We start from the raw sequence: 24,971 nt of genomic DNA, 5'->3' as shown, positions 1-24,971 counted from the left end.
CAACATCTCTCGCTTCACAATAACATGAGCATCCCAGTCTCTACTCCCGTGTGAAGTTTCGTCAAGAAAAAAAATAAGAAATGTATCCGTGACAAAGAAAATACAGTCCGACCTAGGATCCATCCAAACGGTGTTTTTTTCGTACATGGGAATTTTTTGTCTATTTTACTAAGAGTACCATGAATATCATTTTTTTTGGTGAAACTTCGCAGGGGAGTAGATTGGGCGCCCAGATTTGATATACTAAAATCCCAGATTTTTTTTAGAATTCCCCTAGTATTTCTTTTTAATTTAATGTTCATATAGGGGGTGGAGCACCTAGAAGCCAAAAATCCATGTCCCTAGAAATTTGGAAATTCAATTCGGCTTCAGGGAGCACGTGCGCCTGGGCCCAGCAGTAATTTTTGAAATGTCAAAAAAATCAAGACAAAGTATTTATGTGTTGTTAGTCGCATCCAAATGCTACTTGCAAATTTTGAGGCAAAAATGTTAAGCATTTTGGCTTGTGCAAAAAATAACACCAAATATTACCCCCAAATGTCACCCCATATTTTTTTTCCACCGACGGAATACTGCTGCTCTGTTTCCCATAAAATTGCCAAGCATGCTTGCGACACTAACACTAACATTCACAAAAAAAAAAAACAGAACTTCATCCATCCTGAACCAAACTTTAGGAAATCATGATGATTGATTCCTATGCAATTCTTCACTACAAGCTCTTCCAATGATCCATCCGTACCAAGGTATTCCAGCCACTCTACACTGTCAATTTTCCCGCAGTTAGTAAGGTGGGGGGCAGATAGACTTGTGCAGCCAACTGAAATCGAGAAAAGCCCAACTGACGTTATTTTGGGTACGGAGTTGAGCCTGAGAGACACCAATGTCTTGCAATAAGCTAAAGAACCAAGCCCAGAGTCATCGTTGCGTGAGCAAAAGCTTAAGGTGAGGTCAATCAGCGAGGAACAGTGAGATGAAAACACATAGATGCCTTTGTTGTCCAGCTGCTTTCCATGTCCAGGTATCCAGCCAGAGTAATCGATTTCCTCTGTCCGCAGATTTGGGAAGCGGACGCACAATGTTGCCAGTGCTTTTGCAGCAGTGCAAAGACTGGAACCAACACGGATATCACCCCTTTGACTCCCCTCTATCTTGTAGAGCTGATTTGACAGAAGGGAAAGAGAATTAAGATCACTTGTCCTGGTGATCCTGTTGAGAATCTCTGTCAACAGAGCCTCCAAGACACCGCTCCATGGCTGGGATGTGGTGATTCAAACTCCCAACTTTCCGAGAGAGATTTAATCCCATCTTCATCCATTTTATAACGAGTGTAGGTTTATCAAGCTGCAGAGCAATTTTTGAATTGTTCCAAGCAGAAGCTGCAAGCTACTCCCCTTCCTCACATGGATATTCACCATCTCCCAATTCAGCCATGACCTTGTAGGCTTGTTGATATACATTGTAGATTGCATAACCGTTGCTACCACTTAAGTCTTGAAAGCCAGGAAGACAGGCTAGACGCCTGAGGGCAACACTGATTACCCTGCAGTCTGGGGATTGAACATAAAGCCCTGTCTCAATGTTGGGATTCAGGGCAAACTCAGCAAGCAGCAGGTTTGGTGTGGTTCCTCCAGAAGCAGCAATCCCAAGTTTGAGAAGATGGGATGGCATGCATGCTTTAGAGGAAGCAAAGTTCTGGACCAGGCCCATATGTGGGCAGGTGCAATAGGAGCAGATGCACAGGGCCCCCAAAATAATGGGGGCCCTAATTTTTTAAAGCAGTACTACTATGTTATTACTAGTACTAATCAGAGACTAAGCAAGTCATGGCCCAACTTGCTGACATGAGCCCACAGCCCAGGCATATCACAGCCTCACCTTCACGGGACTAGAAGCAGCCTGCATACGCTGCAATCCTTCGTCTCCTCGTCTCTTCCCTCCGTTATTCTCTAGTGGATTCACAATTTTTGGAAACAGAGCCATTGATGGCTATGAACTGCTGGTTCGTTTGGGTAGTAGTACCTCATACTTATAAATTGGGTGGATTTGTATTGATTTTGCGTTCGCTCTTTCAAAGTTTCATCCCTCGAGAGCAGAGCAACGAGACTTTCTTTTCTTTCTCTTGGTCGAGGTGCAGAGCAATCGAAGTCCTATGCGCCATCATTTCTTCATGGTGTGCATCCCTCAACAATCAACAACCGTAGGTTACATGTCCCTTTTTGTTTTGCACACCCTTATTCTCAAGTAAATTTGCTGCTCTTTCATGAATTTATTCATCCGGTTGGCATTATAATTTTCTGAGATGTCTTTTAGACATAGGCACGAGTCTAAGAGTACAAGATAGATTAATAGTTTAAAGTAATAATTATATTTATTGGCCAGTAAAAGGGGCCTAAATTGTGATTTCGCACCGGAGCCCGGATTTCTGAGATACGGCCGAGCAGTCGAGCACCTTCAGAGGTAGCACTTGTAAGGAGGAAGTTAGCAGTTAAGAATAGTTATGTGCAGGATATACCAACTTGTGCAACCTCCTATGCCAGATTTCCACCATATATGTTACCCTTTCTCCATCCCAAGGTATCATACCTCTGTTACTTTTTCATGGGGCCTTTAACTACAGTGGTATAAAAATGTCTTACATAACTTCTGAGAAGAGCTGGTGATGATCATAACCAAAATGCTTTAGCTGCTTTTGGATCCTATATTTGGTCGGACTTTGCCTGCCCTATGTTAGCATTAATCTTGATATCTTGATATCTTGTAGTTGCATGTATTAGGTGTGTTATATCTGGACGTGTGTGATGTGCTCAGTCCAAGTCGTGGGAGTAGTCGGTCTGCATGTGTGCATGCCGAGCAGAAGTTTGAGTTAGTTAGTGACATGAAGAAGAGGTCCTAGTGTAAATTGTAGTCAAGTTAGTTAGCTCTCTGCATGTAACCGTCCGAGTCCTAGAGTGATTCTAGGAATGAGAAGTGGTCATGTCTAGTTAGTGCGTGAGTTAGTGGATTAGTGGTGGCAGGTATCGCGAGTCTTATTAGCCCACACATGTAATCTGGTTTGCTATATAAGAGAAATAGATAGAGGAGAAAAGGCAGCCGTGAGGGCAGCACCAATATGTTGTCTCTGTGTTCATCAAGGAAGAGTGTTTTTGGGCAAAACGATTTGGAGTTCTTCCTTGGTTATGCGCGTTTGTGTGTTCACGAGAAAGCTAAGAGAGATTGAGTGAAGAAAAGAGGGAGCTGCGCGATTCAGTTCCAACACCCTACCCTATCAATCTTTATTTAGTTTTAATTTATGCAGATTGTATGGTGCAACTTATAGAGAATATACAATGGTTGCAAGAACAGTGAACTTTTGATCCCAAAATAGCCACAGACATTCTCAATTCTGTTGCCTCGCGGTAGTGCGAAAATGAACTAATATTACCTAAACATTACTCATCAGTTAAGGACGTTGATTTGCTACACTATTAAATGGATACAATGAAAGACTAGATGTTCAATACAAATGGTAATAGAAGTTCGATCCATGGATACAGGGCCGGCCCTGGGCATGTGAAACGTGTGTGGTTGCACAGGACCTCTAATGTCCTAGGTTTCCGTTTATGTACATACAATAAATACATATAGTACGTACATACAACGAGTACTTAATATTGAACAAGCACTTGTTGAGGAACGTTGCAGAAAACAAAAAAAAATTCCTATGTTTCACCAAGATCAATCTATGGAGTCAACTAGCAACGAGAGGAGAGTGCATCTACATACCCTTGTAGATCGCGAGCGGAAGCGTTCAAGAGAACGGGGATGATGGAGTCGTACTCGCCGTGATCCAAATCACCGATGACCAAGTGCCGAACGGACGGCACCTCCGCGTTCAACACACGTACGGAGCGGATGACGTCTCCTCCTTCTTGATCCAGCAAGGGGGAATGAGAGGTTGATGAAGATCCAGCAGCACGACGGCGTGGTGGTGGATGCAGCAATGATCGCAGCAGGGCTTCGCCGAGTTTCTGCGAGAGGGAGAGGTGTAGCAGGGGAGAGGGAGGCGCCAAGACTTGAGGTGCGGCTGCCCCTCCCTCCCCCCCTTTATATAGGCCCCCTGGGGGGCAGGGGAGAGGGAGGCGCCAAGACTTGAGGTGCGGCTGCCCCTCCCTCCCCCCCCTTTATATAGGCCCCCTGGGGGGCGCCGGCCCTGGAGATGGGATCTCCCAAGGGGGGGCGGCGGCCAAGGGGGGTGGAGTGCCCCCCAAGGCAAGTGGAGGCGCCCCCACCCTAGGGTTTCCAACCCTAGGCGCAGGGGGGGCCAAGGGGGGTGCACCAGCCCACTATGGGCTGGTTCCCCTCCCCACTTCAGCCCATAGGGCCCTCCGGGATGGGTGGCCCCACCCGGTGGACCCCCGGGACCCATCCGGTGGTCCCGGTACAATACCGGTGACCCCGAATCTTTTCCGATGGCCGAAACTACACTTCCTATATATAATTCTTCACCTCCGGACCATTCCGGAACTCCTCGTGACGTCCAGGATCTCATCCGGGACTCCGAACAACTTTCGGATTACTGCATACTCATATCTCTACAACCCTAGCGTCACCGAACCTTAAGTGTGTAGACCCTATGGGTTTGGGAGACACGTAGACATGACCGAGATGGCTCTCCGGCCAATAACCAACAACGGGATCTGGATACCCATGTTGGCTCTCACATGCTCCTCGATGATCTCATCGGATGAACCATGATGTCGAGGATTCAAGCAACCCTGTATACAATTCCCTTTGTCAATCGGTACGTTACTTGCCCGAGACTCGATCGTCAGTATCCCAATACCTTGTTCAGTCTCGTTATCGGCAAGTCACTTTACTCGTACCGTAATGCATGATCCCGTGATCAACCACTTGATCACTTTGAGCTCATTATGATGATGCATTATCGAGTGGGCCCAGAGATACCTCTCCGTCATACGGAGTGACAAATCCCAGTCTCGATTCGTGCCAACCCAACAAACACTTTCAGAGACACCTGTAATGTACCTTTATAGTCACCCAGTTACGTTGTGATGTTTGGCACACCCAAAGCACTCCTACGGTATCCGGGAGTTGCACAATCTCATGGTCTAAGGAAATGATACTTGACATTCAGAAAAGCTACAGCAAACGAACTACACGATCTTTGTGTTGGAAATATGCCCTAGAGGCAATAATAAATTGATTATTATTATATTTCCTTGTTCATGATAATCGTTTATTATCCATGCTATAATTGTATTGATAGGAAACTCAGATACATGTGTGGATACATAGACAACACCATGTCCCTAGTGAGCCTCTAGTTGACTAGCTCGTTGATCAATAGATGGTTATGGTTTCCTAACCATGGACATTGGATGTCGTTGATAACGGGATCACATCATTAGGAGAATGATGTGATGGACAAGACCCAATCCTAAGCATAGCACTAGATCGTGTAGTTCGTATGCTAAAGCTTTCCTAATGTCAAGTATCATTTCCTTAGACCATGAGATTGTGCAACTCCCGGATACCGTAGGAGTGCTTTGGGTGTATCAAACGTCACAACGTAACTGGGTGACTATAAAGGTGCACTACAGGTATCTCCGAAAGTGTCTGTTGGGTTGGCACGAATCGAGACTGGGATTTGTCACTCCGTGTAAACGGAGAGGTATCTCTGGGCCCACTCGGTAGGACATCATCATAATGTGCACAATGTGATCAAGGAGTTGATCACGGGATGACGTGTTACGGAACGAGTAAAGAGACTTGCCGGTAACGAGATTGAACAAGGTATAGGGATACCGACGATCGAATCTCGGGCAGGTACAATACCGCTAGACAAAGGGAATTGAATACGGGATTGATTAAGTCCTTGACATCGTGGTTCATCCGATGAGATCATCGTGGAACATGTGGTAGCCGACATGGGTATCCAGACCCCGCTGTTGGTTATTGACCGGAGAACGTCTCGGTCATGTCTGCATGTCTCCCGAACCCGTAGGGTCTACACACTTAAGGTTCGATGACGCTAGGGTTGTAAAGGAAGTTTGTATGTGGTTACCGAATGTTGTTCGGAGTCCCGGATGAGATCCCGGACGTCACGAGGAGTTCCGGAATGGTCCGGAGATAAAGATTTATATATGGGAAGTCCTGTTTTGGTCACCGGAAGAGTTTCGGGGTTTATCGGTAACATACCGGGACCACCGGGAGGGTCCCGGGGGTCCACCAAGTGGGGCCACCAGCCCGGGGGGGCACATGGGCTGTAGGGAGTGTTCCTTGGCCTACATGGGCCAAGGGCACCAGCCCCACTAAGGCCCATGCGCCTAAGAGATGGAGAAGGGGCAAACCCTAATGGGATATGGGCCTTAGGGCCCATATTGGTGCGCCTCCCTCTCCCATCCCCTCTTGGCCGCCCCCTTGCTCCCCATCTAGGGCTGCCGCCCCCCTAGGGGTGGGAACCCTAGAGGGGGCGCAGCCCCTCCCCTTCCCTATATATATGAGGCATAGGGCTGCCCATAAGAGGCGATTCGTTCTCTCGTTGGTGCAGCCCTGCATCTCTCTCTCCCTCCTCTTCTGTGGTGCTTGGCGAAGCCCTGCAGGATTGCCACGCTCCTCCATCACCACCACGCCGTTGTGCTGCCGCTGGATGGAGTCTTCCTCAACCTCTCCCTCTCTCCTTGCTGGATCAAGGCATGGGAGACGTCACCGGGCTGTACGTGTGTTGAACGCGGAGGTGCCGTGCGTTCGGCACTTGATCATCGGTGATTTGGATCACGACGAGTACGACTCCATCAACCCCGTTCTCTTGAACGCTTCCGCTTAGCGATCTACAAGGGTATGTAGATGCACTCTCCTTCCCCTCGTTGCTAGTCTCTCCATAGATAGATCTTGGTGACACGTAGGAAAATTTTGAATTTCTGCTACGTTCCCCAACAGTGGCATCATGAGCTAGGTCTATTGCGTAGATTCTATGCACGAGTAGAACACAAAGTAGTTGTGGGTGTTGATTTTGTTCAATATGCTTACCGTTACTAGTCTTATCTTGATTTGGCGGCATCGTGGGATGAAGCGGCCCGGACCAACCTTACACGTACTCTTACGTGAGACCGGTTCCACCGACAAACATGCACTAGTTGCATAAGGTGGCTGGCGGGTGTCTGTCTCTCCCACTTTAGTCGGATCGGATTCGATGAAAAGGGTCCTTATGAAGGGTAAATAGCAATTGGCATATCACGTTGTGGTCTTTGCGTAGGTAAGAAACGTTCTTGCTAGAAACCCATAGCAGCCACGTAAAACATGCAAACAACAATTAGAGGACGTCTAACTTGTTGTTTTTGCAGGGTATGCTATGTGATGTGATATGGCCAAAAGGATGTGATGAATGATATATGTGATGTATGAGATTGATCATGTTCTTGTAATAGGAATCACGACTTGCATGTCGATGAGTATGACAACCGGCAGGAGCCATAGGAGTTGTCTTAATTTATTTATGACCTGCGTGTCAACATAAATGTCATGTAATTACTTTACTTTATTGCTAACCGTTAGCTGTAGTAGTAGAAGTAATAGATGACGTGACAACTTCAAGAAGACACGATGATGGAGATCATGATGATGGAGATCATGATGATGGAGATCATGGTGTCATGCCGGTGACGATGATGATCATGGAGCCCCAAGATGGAGATCAAAGGAGCTATATGATATTGGCCATATCATGTCACTATTATTTGATTGCATGTGATGTTTATCATGTTTATACATCTTATTTTCTTAGAACGACGGTAGTAAATAAGATGATCCCTCATTAAAATTTCAAGAAGTGTTCTCCCCTAACTGTGCACCGTTGCTACAGTTCGTCGTTTCGAAGCACGCTGTGATGATCGGGTGTGATAGATCCTTACGTTCACATACAACGGGTGTAAGACAGTTTTACACAGCAAAACACTTAGGGTTAACTTGACGAGCCTAGCATGTACAGACATGGCCTCGGAACACAGAAGGCCGAAAGGTCGAGCATGAGTCGTATAGAAGATACGATCAACATGAAGATGTTCACCGACGTTAACTAGTCCGTCTCACGTGATGATCGGACACGGGCTAGTTGACTCGGATCATGTAATCACTTAGATGACTAGAGGGATGTCTATCTGAGTGGGAGTTCATAAGATGAACTTAATTATCCTGAACATAGTCAAAAGGTCTTCGCAAATTATGTCGTAGCTCGCGCTTCAGTTCTACTGTTTAGATATGTTCCTAGAGAAAATTTAGTTGAAAGTTGATAGTAGCAATTATGCGGACTAGGTCCGTAAACTGAGGATTGTCCTCATTGCGTCATAGAAGGCTTATGTCCTTAATGCACCGCTCAGTGTGCTAAACCTCGAACGTTGTCTGTGGATGTTGCGAACATCTGACATACACATTTTGATAACTACATGATAGTTCAGTGCGTAATGCTAAATGGTTTAGAATTGAGGCACCAAAGATGTTTTGAAACGTCGCGAAACATATGAGATGTTTTGAGGGCTGAAATTGGGATTTCAGGCTCGTGCCCACGTCAAGAGGTATAAGACCTCCGACGATTTTCTTAGCCTACAAACTAAGGAGAAAAGCTCAATTGTTGAGCTTGTGCTCAGATTGTCTGAGTACAACAATCGCTTGAATCGAGTGGGAGTTGATCTTCCAGATGAGATAGTGATGTTTCTCCGAAGTCATTACCACCAAGCTGCTAGAGCTTCGTGATGAACTATGATATATCAGGGACATATATGATGATCCTTGAGATATTCGCGATGTTTGACACCACGAAAGTAGAAATCAAGAAGGAGCATCAATTGTTGATGGTTGGTGAAACCACTAGTTTCAAGAAGGGCAAGGGCACGAAAGGATACTTCATAAAACGGCAATTCAGCTGCTGCTCTAGTGAAGAAACCCAAGGTTGAACCCAAACCCGAGACTAAGTGCTTCTATAATAAAGGGAACAGCCACTGGAGCAGAATTACCCTAGATACTTGGTAGATTAGAAGGCTGGCAAGGTCGATAGAAGTATATTGGATATACATTATGTTAATGTGTACTTTACTAGTACTCCTAGTAGCACCAGGGTATTAGATACCAGTTCAGTTGCTAAGTGTTAGTAACTCGAAATAAAAGCTACGGAATAAACGGAGACTAGCTAAAGGTGAGCTGACGATATGTGTTGGAAGTGTTCTCAATGTTGATATGATCAAGCATCGCACGCCCCCTCTACCATCGAGATTGGTGTTTGCGTTGAGCATAGACATAATTGGATTATGTCTATCGCACTACGGTTATTCATTTAAGGAGAATAATGGTTACTCTGTTTATTTGAATAATACCTTCAATGGTCTTACACCTAAAATGAATGGTTTATTGAATCTCGATCGTAGTGATACACATGTTCATACCAAAAGATAGTAATGATAGTACCACCTACTTGTGGCACTGCCACGTAAGTCATATCGGTATAAAACGCATGAAGAAGCTCCATGTTGATGGATCTTTGGGCTCACTCGTTTTTGAAAAGTTTGGGACATGCGAACCATGTCTATTGGTATATATGCATGAAGAAACTCCATGCAAATGGACCGTTTTGTACTCGCTTGATTTTGAATCACTTGAGACATGCAAATCATACCACATGGGCAAGATGACTGAAAGCCTCGTTTTCAGTAAAATGGAACAAGAAAGCAACTTGTTGGAAGTAATACATTTTTGATGTGTGCAGTCCAATGAGTGCTGAGGCATGTAGTGGATATCGTTATGTTCTTACTTCGCAGATGATTTGAGTAGATGTTGAGTATATTTACTTGATGAATCACGAGTCTGAATTATTGAAAGGTTCAAGTAATTTCAGGGTGAAGTTGAAAGATCGTCGTGACAAGAGGATAAAATATCTATGATATGATCATAGAGATGAATATGTGAATTACGAGTTTGGCACAGAATTAAGACATTGTGGAAATTGTTTCACAACTGATACAGCCTGGAACACCATAGTGTGATGGTGTGTCCGAACATCATAACTGCACCCTATTGGATATGATGCATACCATGATGTCTCTTATCGAATTACCACAATAATTTATGGGTTAGGCATTAGAGACAACCACATTCACTTTAAATAGGGCACCACGTAATTCCGATGAGATGACATCGTATGGTTTAGAGAAACCTAAGCTGTCATTTCTTAAAAGTTTGGGGCTACGACGCTTATGTGAAAAAGTTTCAGGCTGATAAGCTCGAACCCAAAGCGGATAAATGCATCTTCATAGGACACCCAAAACAGTTGGGTATACCTCCTGTCTCAGATCCGAAAGCAATAAGGGATTGTTTCTAGAATCGGGTCCTTTCTCGAGGAAAAGTTTCTCTCGAAGGAATTGAGTGGGAGGATGGTGGAGACTTGATGAGGTTATTGAACCGTCACTTCAACTAGTGTATAGCAGGGCACAAAGAGTTGTTCCTGTGGCACCTACACCAATTGAAGTGGAAGCTTATGATATTGATCATGAGACTTCGGATCAAGTCACTCCCAAACCTTGTGGGATGACAAGGATGCGTACTACTTCAGAGTGGTACGTAATCCTGTCTTGGAAGTCATGTTGCTAGACAACAATGAACCTACGAGCTATGGAGAAGCGATGGTGGGCCTGGATTCCGATAAATGGCTTGAGGCCATATAATCCGAGAGAGGATCCATGTATGAAAACAAAGTGTAGACTTTGGAAGAACTACTTGATGGTCGTAAGGCTGTTAGGTACATATGGATTTTAAAAGGAAGACGGACAGTGATGGTAAATGTCACCATTAAGAAAGCTCGACTTGTCGGTAAGATGTTTTCTGACAAGTTCAAGGAGTTGACTATGGTGAGATTTTCTCACTCGTAGCGATGCTAAGAGTCTGTTGGAATTATGTTAGCAATTACTACATCATTTATGAAATCTTGCAGATAGGATGTCAAAACATCGTTTCCTCGATGATTTTCTGAGGAAAGGTTGTATGTGATACAACCGGAAGGTTTTGTCAATCCTGAAAGATGCTGATAAGTATGCAAAGCTCCAGCAATCCTTCTAAGGACTGGAGTAAGCATCTCGGAGTTGGAATGTATGTTTTGATGATGATCAAAGATTTTGGGTGTATACAAAGTTTATGAGAAACTTGTATTTCCAAAGAAGTGAGTAGGAGCACTATAGAATTTCTGATGAGTATATGTTGTTAACATATTGTTGATCAGGAATGACGTAGAATTTCTGGAAAGCATATAGGGTTATTTGAAAAGTGTTTTTCAATGGAAAGCCTGGATTAAGCTACTTGAACATTGAGCATCAAGATCTATAAGGATAGATCAAAACGCTTAATGGTACTTTCAAATGAGCACATACCTTGACATGATCTTGAAGGTGTTCAAGATGGATCAGTCAAAGAAGGAGTTCTTGCCTGAGTTGTAAGGTATGAAGTTAAGACTTAAAGCTCGACCACGGCAGAATAGAGAGAAAGGACGAAGGTCGTCCCCTATGCTTAAGACATAGGCTCTACAGTATGCTATGCTGTGTGCCGCACCTGAAGTGTGCCTTGCCATGAGTCAGTCAAGGGGTACAAGAGTGATCCAAGAACGGATCACAGGACAGTGGTCAAAGTTATCCTTAGTAACTAGTGGACTAAGGAATTTTCTCGATTATGGAGGTGGTAAAAGAGTTCGACGTAAAGGGCTACGCCGATGCAAACTTTGACACTAATCCAGATTATTCTGAGTAGTAAACTGGATTCGTATAGTAGAACAGTTATTTGGAATAGCTCCAAATAGAACGTGGTAGCTGCATCTAGGAGATGACATAGAGATTTGTGAAGCACACACGGATCTGAAAGGTTCAAACCCGTTGACTAAAACCTCTCTCACAAGCAACATGATCAAACCCAGAACTCTTTGGGTGTTGGTCACATGGCGATGTGACCTGTGAGTGTTAATCACATGGCGATGTGAACTGGATTATTGACTCTAGTGCAAGTGGGAGACTGTTGGAAATATGCCCTAGAGGCAATAATAAATTGATTATTATTATATTTCCTTGTTCATGATAATCGTTTATTATCCATGCTATAATTGTATTGATAGGAAACTCAGATACATGTGTGGATACATAGACAACACCATGTCCCTAGTGAGCCTCTAGTTGACTAGCTCGTTGATCAATAGATGGTTATGGTTTCCTAACCATGGACATTGGATGTCGTTGATAACGGGATCACATCATTAGGAGAATGATGTGATGGACAAGACCCAATCCTAAGCATAGCACTAGATCGTGTAGTTCGTATGCTAAAGCTTTTCTAATGTCAAGTATCATTTCCTTAGACCATGAGATTGTGCAACTCCCGGATACCGTAGGAGTGCTTTGGGTGTATCAAACGTCACAACGTAACTGGGTGACTATAAAGGTGCACTACAAGTATCTCCGAAAGTGTCTGTTGGGTTGGCACGAATCGAGACTGGGATTTGTCACTCCGTGTAAACGGAGAGGTATCTATGGGCCCACTCGGTAGGACATCATCATAATGTGCACAATGTGATCAAGGAGTTGATCACGGGATGATGTGTTACGGAACGAGTAAAGAGACTTGCCGGTAACGAGATTGAACAAGGTATAGGGATACCGACGATCGAATCTCGGGCAGGTACAATACCGCTAGACAAAGGGAATTGAATACGGGATTGATTAAGTCCTTGACATCGTGGTTCATCCGATGAGATCATCGTGGAACATGTGGGAGCCGACATGGGTATCCAGATCCCGCTGTTGGTTATTGACCGGAGAACGTCTCGGTCATGTCTGCATGTCTCCCGAACCCGTAGGGTCTACACACTTAAGGTTCGATGACGCTAGGGTTGTAAAGGAAGTTTGTATGTGGTTACCGAATGTTGTTCGGAGTCCCGGATGAGATCCCGGACGTCACGAGGAGTTCCGGAATGGTCCGGAGATAAAGATTTATATATGGGAAGTCCTGTTTTGGTCACCGGAAGAGTTTCGGGGTTTATCGGTAACATACCGGGACCACCGGGAGGGTCCCGGGGGTCCACCAAGTGGGGCCACCAGCCCGGGGGGGCCACATGGGCTGTAGGGAGTGTTCCTTGGCCTACATGGGCCAAGGGCACCAGCCCCACTAATGCCCATGCGCCTAAGAGATGGAGAAGGGGCAAACCCTAATGGGATATGGGCCTTAGGGCCCATATTGGTGCGCCTCCCTCTCCCATCCCCTCTTGGCCGCCCCCTTGCTCCCCATCTAGGGCTGCCGCCCCCCCTAGGGGTGGGAACCCTAGAGGGGGCGCAGCCCCTCCCCTTCCCTATATATATGAGGCATAGGGCTGCCCATAAGAGGCGATTCGATCTCTCGTTGGTGCAGCCCTGCATCTCTCTCTCCCTCCTCTTCTGTGGTGCTTGGCGAAGCCCTGCAGGATTGCCACGCTCCTCCATCACCACCACGCCGTTGTGCTGCCGCTGGATGGAGTCTTCCTCAACCTCTCCCTCTCTCCTTGCTGGATCAAGGCATGGGAGACGTCACCGGGCTGTACGTGTGTTGAACGCGGAGGTGCCGTGCGTTCGGCACTTGATCATCGGTGATTTGGATCACGACGAGTACGACTCCATCAACCCCGTTCTCTTGAACGCTTCCGCTTAGCGATCTACAAGGGTATGTAGATGCACTCTCCTTCCCCTCGTTGCTAGTCTCTCCATAGATAGATCTTGGTGACACGTAGGAAAATTTTGAATTTCTGCTACGTTCCCCAACACTTTGAGCTAAGCTTAGGATTGGGTCTTGTCCATCACATCATTCTCCTAATGATGTGATCCCGTTATCAGTGACATCCCCATGTCTATAGCCAGGAAACCATGACTATCTGTTGATCAACGAGCTAGTCAACTAGAGGCTCAGTAGGGACGTGTTGTGGTCTATGTGTTCACACATGTATTACGATTTCCGGATAACACAATTATAGCATGAACAATAGACAATTATCATGAACAAGGAAATATAATAATCATTTTATTATTGCCTCTAGGGCATATTTCCAACAGTCTCTCACTTGCACTAGAGTCAATCATCTAGTTACATTGTGATGAATCGAACACCCATGGAATTCTGGTGTTGATCATGTTTTGATCTAGGGAGAGGTTTAGTCAACGGATCTGCTACATTCAGGTCCGTATGTACTTTACAAATTTCTATGTCTCCATTTTGAACACTTTCACGAATGGAATTGAAGCGACGCTTGATATGCATGGTCTTCCTGTGAAACCTGGGCTCCTTGGCAAGGGCAATAGCTCCAGTGTTGTCACAGAAGAGAGTCATCGGCCCCGACGCATTGGGTATGACTCCTAGGTCGGTAATGAACTCCTTCACCCAGACTGCTTCATGTGTTGCCTCCGAGGCTGCCATGTACTCCGCTTCACATGTAGATCCCGCCATAATGCTTTGCTTGCAACTGCACCAGCTTACTGCCCCACCATTCAAAACATACACGTATCCGGTTTGTGACTTAGAGTCATCCAGATCTGTGTCGAAGCTAGCGTCGACGTAACCCTTTACGACGAGCTCTTCGTCACCTCCATAAACGAGAAACATGTCCTTAGTCCTTTTCAGGTACTTCAGGATATTCTTGACCGCTGTCCAGTGTTCCTTGCCGGGATTGCTTTGGTACCTTCCTACCAAACTTACGGCAAGGTTTACATCAGGTATGGTACACAGCATGGCATACATAATAGACCCTATGGCTGAGGCATAGGGGATGACACTCATCTCTTCTATATCTTCTGTCGTGGTCGGACATTGAGCTGAGCTCAATTTCACACCTTGCAACACAGGCAAGAACCCCTTCTTAGACTGATCCATATTGAACTTCTTCAATATCTTATCAAGGTATGTGCTTTGTGAAAGACCTATGAGGCGTCTTGATCTATCTCTATAGATCTTGATGAAGGAAATATGCCCTAGAGGCAATAATAAAGTTATTATTTATTTCCTTATGTCATGATAAAAGTTTATTATTCATGCTAGAATTGTATTAACCGGAAACATAATACATGTGTGAATACATAGACAAAACAGAGTGTCACTAGTATGCCTCTACTTGACTAGCTCGTTAATCAAAGATGGTTATGTTTCCTAATCATGGACAAAGAGTTGTTATTTGATTAACGGGGTCACATCATTAGTTGAATGATCTGATTGACTTGACCCATTCCGTTAGCTTAGCACTTGATCGTTTAAGTATGTTGCTATTGCTTTCTTCATGACTTATACATGTTCCTGTAACTATGAGATTATGCAACTCCCGTTTACCGGAGGAACACTTTGGGTGCTACCAAACGTCACAACGTAACTGGGTGATTATAAAGGAGTACTATAGGTGTCTCCAAAGGTACATGTTGGGTTGGCATATTTCGAGATTAGGTTTTGTCACTCCGATTGTCGGAGAGGTATCTCTGGGCCCTCTCGGTAATGCACATCACTTAAGCCTTGCAAGCATTGCGACTAATGAGTTAGTTGCGGGATGATGTATTACAGAACGAGTAAAGAGACTTGCCAGTAACGAGATTGAACTAGGTATGGGATACCGACGATCGAATCTCGGGCAAGTAACATACCAATGACAAAGGGAACAACGTATGTTGTTATGCGGTCTGACCGATAAAGATCTTCGTAGAATATGTAGGAGCCAATATGGGCATCCAGGTCCCGCTATTGGTTATTGACCGGAGACGTGTCTCGGTCATGTCTACATTGTTCTCGAACCCGTAGGGTCCGCACGCTTAAGGTTACGATGACGGTTATTATGAGTTTTAATGTACCAAAGGTTGTTCGGAGTCCCGGATGTGATCACGGACATGACGAGGAGTCTCGAAATGGTTGAGACATAAAGATTGATATATTGGAAGCCTATGTTTGGATATCGGAAGTGTTCCGGGTGAAATTGGGATTTTACTGGAGTACCGGGAGGTTACCGGAACCCCCCGGAAGCTAGATGGGCCTTAATGGGCCTTAGTGGAAAAGAGAAGGGCCAGCCCAAAGTGGGCCGCGCGCCCCTCCCCTCCCTTGGTCCGAATAGGACAAGGAGAGGGGGCCGGCCCCCCTTTCTCTTTTCCCCCCTCCGCGAGTCCTATTCCAACTAGGATTGGGGGGGGGATCCTACTCCCAGAGGGAGTAGGACTCTCCTGGCGCCTATGATGGCCGGCCGGCCTCCCCCCCTTTGGTCCTTTATATACGGAGGCAGGGGCACCCCAAAGAAACACAAGTTGATCCACGTGATCATATTCTTAGCCGTGTGCGGTGCCCCCTTCCACCATAGTCCTCGATAATATTGTAGCGGAGTTTAGGCGAAGCCCTGCTGCAGTAGTGCATCAAGATCGTCACCACGCCGTCGTGCTGACATAACTCTTCCCCGACACTTTGCTGGATCGGAGTCCGGGGATCGTCATCAAGCTGAACGTGTGCTAGAACTCAAAGGTGCCGTAGTTTCGGCGCTTGATCGGTCGGGCCGTGGAGACGTACGACTACATCAAACAAACGCTTCCGTTGTCGATCTACAAGGTATGTAGATCATACTCCCCCCCCTCGTTGCTATGCATCACCATGATCTTGCATGAGCGTAGGAAATTTTTGAAATTACTACGAAACCCAACACTTGATGCCTAATATATAAGCAGCTTCTCCAAGGTCCTTCATTGAAAAACTCTTATTCAAGTAGGCCTTAATGCTATCCAAAAGTTCTATATCATTTCCCATCAAAAGTATGTCATCTACATATAATATGAGAAATGCTACAGAGCTCCCACTCACTTTCTTGTAAACGCAGGCTTCTCCATAAGTCTGCATAAACCCAAACGCTTTGATCATCTCATCAAAGCGAATGTTCCAACTCCGAGATGCTTGCACCAGCCCATAAATGGATCGTTGGAGCTTGCATACCTTGTTAGCATTCTTAGGGTCGACAAAACCTTCCGGCTACATCATATACAGTTCTTCCTTAAGGAAACCATTAAGGAATGCCGTTTTGACGTCCATTTGCCATATCTCATAATCATAGAATGCCGCAATTGCTAACATGATTCGGACGGACTTCAGCTTCGCTACGGGTGAGAAAGTCTCATCGTAGTCAACCCCTTGAACTTGTCGATAACCCTTAGCGACAAGCCGAGCTTTATAGATGGTCACATTACCATCCGCGTCTGTCTTCTTCTTAAAGATCCATTTATTTTCTATGGCTCGCCGATCAACGGGCAAGTCAGTCAAAGTCCATACTTCGTTTTCATACATGGATCCTATCTCGGATTTCATGGCTTCCAGCCATTTGTCAGAATCTGGGCCCGCCACCGCTTCTTCATAGTTCGAAGGTTCACCGTTGTCTAACAACATGATTTCCAAGACAGGGTTACCGTACCACTCTGGTGCGGAACGTGTCCTTGTGGACCTACGAAGTTCAGTAGCAACTTGATCTGAAGTTTCATGATCATCATCATCAACTTCCTCTCTAGTCGGTGCAGGCACCTCAGGAACATTTTCTTGAGCTGCGCCACTTACCGGTTCAAGAGGTAATACTTCATCAAGTTCTACCTTCCTCCCACTTATTTCTTTCGAGAGAAACTCTTTCTCTAGAAAGGACCCATTCTTGGCAACAAAGATCTTGCCTTCGGATCTGAGGTAGAAGGTATACCCAACAGTTTCTTTAGGGTATCCTATGAAGACGCATTTTTCCGACTTGGGTTCGAGCTTTTCAGGTTGAAGTTTCTTGACATAAGCATCGCATCCCCAAACTTTTAGAAACGACAGCTTAGGTTTCTTCCCAAACCATAATTCATATGGTGTCGTCTCAACGGATTTCGACGGAGCCCTATTTAAAGTGAACGCGGCAGTCTCTAAAGCATAGCCCCAAAATGATAGCGGTAAATCAGTAAGAGACATCATAGATCGCACCATATCTAATAGAGTGCGATTACGACGTTCGGACACACCATTACGCTGAGGTGTTCCAGGCGGCGTGAGTTGTGAAACTATTCCATATTTTCTTAAGTGTGTGCCAAATTCGTGACTCAAGTATTCTCCACCACGATCTGATCGCAAGAACTTGATTTTCCTGTCACGTTGATTCTCAACCTCACTCTGAAATTCCTTGAACTTTTCAAAGGTCTCAGACTTGTGTTTCATTAAATAGACATACCCATATCTACTCAAGTCATCAGTGAGGGTGAGAACATAACGATAGCCACCGCGAGCCTCAACACTCATTGGACCGCACACATCAGTATGTATGATTTCCAATAAGTTGGTTGCTCGCTCCATTGTTCCTGAGAACGGAGTCTTGGTCATTTTACCCATGAGGCATGGTTCGCACGTGTCAAATGATTCGTAATCAAGAGACTCTAAAAGTCCATCTGCATGGAGCTTCTTCATGCGTTTGACACCTATATGACCAAGGCGGCAGTGCCACAAGTATGTGGGACTATCATTATCAACCTTACATCTTTTGTTATTCACACTATGAATATGTGTAGCATTACGCTTGAGATTCATTAAGAATAAACCATTCACCATTGGAGCATGACCATAAAACATATCTCTCATATAAATAGAACAACCATTATTCTCGGATTTAAATGAGTAGCCATCTCAAATTAAACGAGATCCTGATACAATGTTCATGCTCAAAGCTGGCACTAAATAACAATTATTAAGGTTTAAAACTAATCCCGTAGGTAAATGTAGAGGTAGCGTGCCGACAGCGATCACATCGACCTTGGAACCATTCTCGACGCGCATCGTCACCTCGTCCTTCGCCAGTCTCCACTTATTCCGCAGCTCCTGCTTTGAGTTACAAATGTGAGCAACCGCACCGGTATCAAATACCCAGGAGCTACTACGATTACTGGTAAGGTACACATCAATTACATGTATATCACATATACCTTTTGTGATGCCGGCCTTCTTGTCTGCTAAGTATTTGGGGCAGTTCCGCTTCCAGTGACCACTTCCCTTGCAATAAAAGCACTCAGTCTCGGGCTTGGGTCCATTCTTTGGCTTCTTCCCGGCAGCTTGCTTATCGGGTGCGGCAACTCCCTTGCCGTCCTTCTTGAAGTTCTTCTTGCCCTTGCCTTTCTTGAACTTAGTGGTTTTATTCACCATCAACACTTGATGTTCCTTTTTGACTTCTACCTCTGCTGATTTCAGCATTGAATATACCTCAGGAATGGTCCTTTCCATCCCCTGCATATTGAAGTTCATCACAAAGCTCTTGTAGCTTGGTGGAAGCGACTGAAGGATTCTGTCAATGACCGCGTCATCCGGGAGATTAACTCCCAGCTGAGTCAAGCGGTTATGCAACCCAGACATTCTGAGTATGTGCTCACTAACAGAATTATTTTCCTCCATCTTACAGCTGAAGAACTTGTCCGAGACTTCATATCTCTCGACCCAGGCATGAGCTTGGAAAACCATTTTCAGCTCTTCGAACATCTCATATGCTCCGTGTCGCTCAAAACGCTTTTGGAGCCCCGGTTCTAAGCTGTAAAGCATGCTGCACTGAACGAGGGAGTAATCATCAGCACGTGTCTGCCAAGCATTCATAACGTCTTGGTTCTATGGGACGGGTGCATCACCTAGCGGTGCTTCTAGGACATAATCTTTCTTGGCAGCTATGAGGATGATCCTCAGGTTCCGGACCCAGTCCGTATAGTTGCTGCCATCGTCTTTCAACTTGGTTTTCTCTAGGAACGCGTTGAAGTTGAGAACAACGTTGGCCATTTGATCTACAAGACATATTGTAAAGATTTTAGACTAAGTTCATGATAATTAAGTTCATCTAATCAAATTATTCAATGAACTCCCACTCAAATAGACATCCCTCCAGTCATCTAAGTATAACATGATCCGAGTTAACTAGGCCGTGTCCGATCATCACGTGAGACGGACTAGTCAACATCGGTGAACATCTTCATGTTGATCGTATCTTCTATACGACTCATGTTCGACCTTTCGGTCTTCTGTGTTCCGAGGCCATGTCTGTACATGCTAGGCTCGTCAAGTCAACCTAAGTGTTTGCATGTGTAAATCTGTCTTACACCCGTTGTATGTGAACGTTGGAATCTATCACACCCGATCATCACGTGGTGCTTCGAAACAATGAACTGTCGCAACGGCGCACAGTTAGGGGGAACACTTTCTTGAAATTATTATGAGGGATCATCTTAATTACTACCGTCATTCTAAGTAAACAAGATGCAAAAACATGATAAACATCACATGCAATCAAATAATAGTGACATGATATGGCCAATATCATATAGCTCCTTTGATCTCCATATTGGGGCTCCATGATCATCTTGTCACCGGCATGACACCATGATCTCCATCATCATGATCTCCATCATCGTGTCTCCATGAAGTTGCTCGCCAACTATTACTTCTACTACTATGGCTAACACGTTTAGCAATAAAGTAAAGTAATTTACATGGCGTTTCTCAATGACACGCAGGTCATACAAAAATAAAGACAACTCCTATGGCTCCTGCCGGTTGTCATACTCATCGACATGCAAGTCGTGATTCCTATTACAAGAACATGATCTCATACATCACATATATATCATTCATCATTCATCACAACTTTGGCCATATCACATCACATGACACTTGCTGCAAAAACAAGTTAGACGTCCTCTAATTGTTGTTGCAAGTTTTACGTGGCTGCAATAGGGTTCTAGCAAGAACGTTTTCTTACCTACGTAAAAGCCACAACGTGATTTGTCAACTTCAATTTACCATTCATAAGGACCCTTTTCGTCGAATCCGCTCCAACTAAAGTGGGATAGACAGACACCCGCTAGCCACCTTATGCAACTAGTGCATGTCAGTCGGTGGAACCTGTCTCACGTAAGCGTACGTGTAAGGTCGGTCCGGGCCGCTTCATCCCACAATACCGCTGAAGCAAAATAAGACTAGTAGCGGCAAGAAAGTTGACAACATCTACGCCCACAACAAATTGTGTTCTACTCGTGCAAAGAGAACTACGCATAGACCTGGCTCATGATGCCACTCTTGGCGAACGTTGCAGAAAACAAAAAAAATTTCCTACGTTTCACCAAGATCAATCTATGGAGTCAACTAGCAACGAGAGGAGAGTGCATCTACATACCCTTGTAGATCGCGAGCGGAAGCGTTCAAGAGAACGGGGATGATGGAGTCGTACTCGCCGTGATCCAAATCACCGATGACCAAGTGCCGAACGGACGGCACCTCCGCGTTCAACACACGTACGGAGAGGATGACGTCTCCTCCTTCTTGATCCAGGAAGGGGGAAGGAGAGGTTGATGAAGATCCAGCAGCACGACGGCGTGGTGGTGGATGCAGCAATGATCGCAGCAGGGCTTCGCCGAGCTTCTACAAGAGGGAGAGGTGTAGCAGGGGAGAGGGAGGCGCCAAGACTTGAGGTGCGGCTGCCCCTCCCTCCCCCCCTTTATATAGGCCCCCTGGGGGGGCGCCGGCCCTGGAGATGGGATCTCCCAAGGGGGGGCGGCGGCCAAGGGGGTGGAGTGCCCCCCAAGGCAAGTGGAGGCGCCCCCACCCTAGGGTTTCCAACCCTAGGCGCAGGGGGGCCCAAGGCGGGGCGCACCAGCCCACTATGGGCTGGTTCCCCTCCCCACTTCAGCTCATGGGGCCCTCCGGGATGGGTGGCCCCACCTGGTGGACCCCCGGGACCCATCCGGTGGTCCCGATACAATACCGGTGACCCCGAATCTTTCTCGATGGCCGAAACTACACTTCCTATATATAATTCTTCACCTCCGGACCATTCTGGAACTCCTCGTGACGTCCAGGATCTCATCCGAGACTCCGAACAACTTTCGGATTACTGCATACTCATATCTCTACAACCCTAGCGTCACCGAACCTTAAGTGTGTAGACCCTACGGGTTCGGGAGACACGTAGACATGACCGAGACGGCTCTCCGGCCAGTAACCAACAGCGGGATCTGGATACCCATGTTGGCTCCCACATGCTCCTCGATGATCTCATCGGATGAACCACGATGTCGAGGATTCAAGCAACCCCGTATACAATTCCCTTTGTCAATCGGTACGTTACTTGCCCGAGACTCGATCATCGGTATCCCAATACCTTGTTCAGTCTCGTTACCGGCAAGTCACTTTACTCGTACCGTAATGCATGATCCCGTGATCAACCACTTGATCACTTTGAGCTCATTATGATGATGCATTACCGAGTGGGCCCAAAGATACCTCTCTGTCATACGGAGTGACAAATCCCAGTCTCGATTTGTGCCAACCCAACAGACACTTTCGGAGACACCTGTAATGTACCTTTATAGTCACCCAGTTACGTTGTGATGTTTGGCACACCCAAAGCACTCCTACGGTATCCGGGAGTTGCACAATCTCATGGTCTAAGGAAATGATACTTGACATTCAGAAAAGCTACAGCAAACGAACTACACGATCTTTGAGCTAAGCTTAGGATTGGGTCTTGTCCATCACATCATTCTCCTAATGATGTGATCCTGTTATCAATGACATCCCCATGTCTATAGCCAGGAAACCATGACTATCTGTTGATCAACGAGCTAGTCAACTAGAGGCTCACTAGGGACGTGTTGTGGTCTATGTGTTCACACATGTATTACGATTTCCGGATAACACAATTATAGCATGAACAATAGACAATTATCATGAACAAGGAAATATAATAATAATTTTGTTATTGCCTCTAGGGCATATTTCCAACAGCACTTACTAGTGAAACATAGCAAACAGTCCAATATCCAACAATTTAACCTAAAACATGAAGATACAATGATCCCTGATGACAGGAACAAAGAAGTTGGACACCTATCTCAGAAACAAATTGAAATAAGTCTCCTAACTACACCCTGAGCATGATTGAGGCGGATCATCCACTGCCCGAGCTTTAGTAGTTAGGCACTGACTATGGTGTGCTTTGTATATACCAATGTCCCTAGAATGTCCTAAGCGGTTTCACCTTTTAGCTTCTCCTGCCTAGCTTGAGATTTGAGCCTCTACTCCGGTTGTCTTCTATAGTGAGTGTGGGTCATGATAACCAAGGCCAATCTTGTTTTGCTGCTCCTTGACGTTAGAGTGAACCCATAGACCAAGAAAATAGGACGACAACTTCAGGCTCAATGGCGAAGGCACACACACTCATGCTCACACTACATGAAGCTTTCATATAAATCACCACATTACTAGTGAAAATGTGTTGCCTCTAAGAGCCAAATATATAGAAATCATTAAGTGTCTAAAGAAAATAAGAGACCCAATTTGTAATAGCAAGTTCACACTATAAAGCAATTTTACTTCGAATGCAAGTATCCCTCTTTGGTGAACGCTTTACAAGTTGTACTAAAGGGAGTAATATTATTTCAGTACTAAGTACATATCGTATGCACATCATTAACATATTATTGTACCCATAATAATATGTTCCACATATTTTACTAAAAAAATGAATAACGCAACATAGCAATCATTAGGTACCAAACTCCTCGTGTACTCCAGATTTTTCTATTTGCATATATCTAAACATGAAGTTCATTATCAAGATACATATGCGTACCCCACATTTATTAAGATAATTATGACACACACATCATATAGGCACTTTAATACAAGATTCAGAAATTAATCCAAGAAGACATGAATTTTTGTCATTTATTATTTAATCACATTTAAGTTGAATTGATTTAGACATGTTATAAGATGTATTTTTATTGAGAAATGTATATTTCCATCTTTAAATTTACCATAATAATTATCTATCAATGTGAGTTAGGAAAAATGACTTCTAAACAAGTATTATTATTTAGTATAAATATTGATATTTATTTGGCTGGCACCGGGCCTCAATATTTGTTGGACCGTCCATGTTCTAGACTAGTTGAAGCTTCTAAGAAGCTGGTATGAGCTCAACGTATAAATAAGCTGAAATTGGTTAGCCTCAGCCTGAACAGAGCCAATTGAATCTAGCAAACATATCGAATGTAATATCTGCACATCAATAAAACCAAATCAGATTAATTATTCTTAGAGAAGGCAAATACGCATTACAAAAGGCAGACTTTTAGAACACACACAAAGGATAACTCTTGGTATTTATAAAACTCCATGATTACCTGGTTAGCTTTGCTGAGCATCTTAATACCTTTTTTACGTCAGAATCCGACAAAGTGCAGCTGTTTAGCTCCTCATTTTTTAACTTGTAAGTCACGGTCATGATTAACGCTTTGCATAGTGCATGGGAGTTTCCATCATTCTCACCATTTCTTGCAACACCAAAAAGTTTTGCTGCAAACTTAAAGAATTCATAGCCAAGATCGTTCTTCTGCTGCTTTGCCGCCTGAATGCCCATATTCCAACTATAGACTGCAAACTAGTCAAGTTCATGCTCCCCGACAGCTCCATTGCCAAAAAAGTCTTCCACGTCAAGTTCCAACATCCGTCAATTGGCACGCCACAAGCACTTCATGTTAATTGTTCCAAGATAAGTTAATGAAGCAACTGCAACCTGGACAACCCTGCAATCAATAGCCTCTTGCCTCATGAGCATCAGAATCTTGGGGTTGAAGTCAACATAAGCAGTCATCGTTTTCATCTGCTTAATAACTTCATCTTGGTCATTTTTCTTAAGATAAATTTTGACCTACATAATTTTCTGGGTTAGTAAACAACAACATGGTCAAATAAGACCCATGTACAATTAACACGCATAATTGTTACCTTCAGAAAGGCACGGTCGACACTTTGTTGTACCTACACATACATATTTTGAGCCAATCATTACTTCATTAAAAGCATTCAAGACAAGGTTGTTTACAGAACGTCGACGAGCAAACCAAACTCCACACAGAGTCGTACCACAT

The 24,971-nt window shown here is 44.8% G+C and overlaps 1 pseudogene; it reads right to left on the bottom strand.

Moving 5' to 3' along the window:
• Nucleotides 1–629: 629 nt before the first annotated feature.
• Nucleotides 630–24,971, bottom strand: LOC125555552 (TPR repeat-containing protein ZIP4-like; annotated as a pseudogene).

Source organism: Triticum urartu, chromosome 5A (genome assembly GCF_056163025.1).
Source record: "Triticum urartu cultivar PI428250 chromosome 5A, HENAU_Tu73, whole genome shotgun sequence".
Classification (NCBI taxonomy): domain Eukaryota; kingdom Viridiplantae; phylum Streptophyta; class Magnoliopsida; order Poales; family Poaceae; genus Triticum; species Triticum urartu.
The sequence above is the reverse complement of the archived record's forward strand: the minus strand, read 5'-3'. Positions and strand labels throughout refer to the sequence as shown.